This window comes from Berghia stephanieae, chromosome 2 (assembly GCF_034508935.2).
Source record: "Berghia stephanieae isolate SIO BIC M18660-M18661 chromosome 2, UCSD_Bste_1.3, whole genome shotgun sequence".
NCBI lineage: Eukaryota > Metazoa > Mollusca > Gastropoda > Nudibranchia > Aeolidiidae > Berghia > Berghia stephanieae.
The window spans coordinates 28,624,232-28,625,377 of record NC_088361.1 but is presented as its reverse complement, the minus strand read 5'-3'; positions in this window follow the sequence as shown (position 1 = coordinate 28,625,377).

The following is a 1,146-nucleotide window of genomic DNA, read 5'->3' as shown; positions in this document are numbered from 1 at the left end:
TGGGTGTGTGTGTGTGTGTGTGAGCGTATTTTTGTTTGTACTTGTGGGTGTATTTGTCTTTGAAGTGCGAGAGTGAGTGAGTGAGTGCAGTATATATGATATTATGATGTACATTTTATCAATTTATTGTCTGTATGATTGTGTGTGAGTTCGTGTAAGTGTGTGTGTGTGTGTGTGTTTGAATATGTTAGAATGTATGCTAGAATATGTGTGTGTATGTGTGTGTGTTTGTGTGTTTTTGTGAGTGGATGCGTGCGTCAGTATGCGTGTGTGAGGAGAATTTGATGAATAAGGAATGCAATCGGGTGATTTCTTTAGAGGAACTCACGTTGAAAGGTTGATAAAAGGCCTGGAGTCAGCATTGATGGTTTGAGCCAGTGTTGCCAGGTGCCTTTGTAAAATTTCCGCCAACTTTATGTCAGAAAACCGCCAAAATTTGCCAACTTGATCCTACTTCACCTGTGACATTTGCCCAAAACCCGAAAAAAAATCCGCCATTTGATTTAAAACACTTATAATCAACAATAGTGTATTGCCTCAGAATAAAAATTATGTTACTAAACGCTACTCGTCTATTTACAACTGTTTCCTTTTTAAAGGCATGAGGATTCGGAGTTGCGATTTTGTTTGAGCGGGAGCGGGAGCGGATATTGTTTTCACCTTCGGTTAATCTGAATTAGGTTGTGTAAAAGAGATCTAGACCAACAGTACACTCACAATAAGTGTTCCTAGAAAGTCACTTCAGGAGGGATAAAGAAGATATAATTAGACTTGATTGCTATACTTTTACTTTTTTAAAGGGTATCCAGATCATCAAAAATCCGCCATCCGCCAGGCCATTTTTTCCCCGCCACGCGATGATAAAAATCCGCCAATTTCGCGGAAAATCCGCCAACTTGGCAACAGTGGTTTGATGGGTTTGGGGTAGTTGTGAGAGAGCGTGGAAGTGGTGGTGGTGGTTGGGGGCGGGGGGGGGGGGGGGGGGGTCGGGTAGAAAGAACGATGAGCATTATGGGAGTGCACAGTGGGAGGTGGTTGTTGAAATATTATGAAGGGGTGGGGTGGATAAAGAAAACGAGAGGGGATGAATGAAGAAGGTGAAAGAAATATGGGTGAAGTGGGTGGGGCGAGAATGAACCGGGGAAA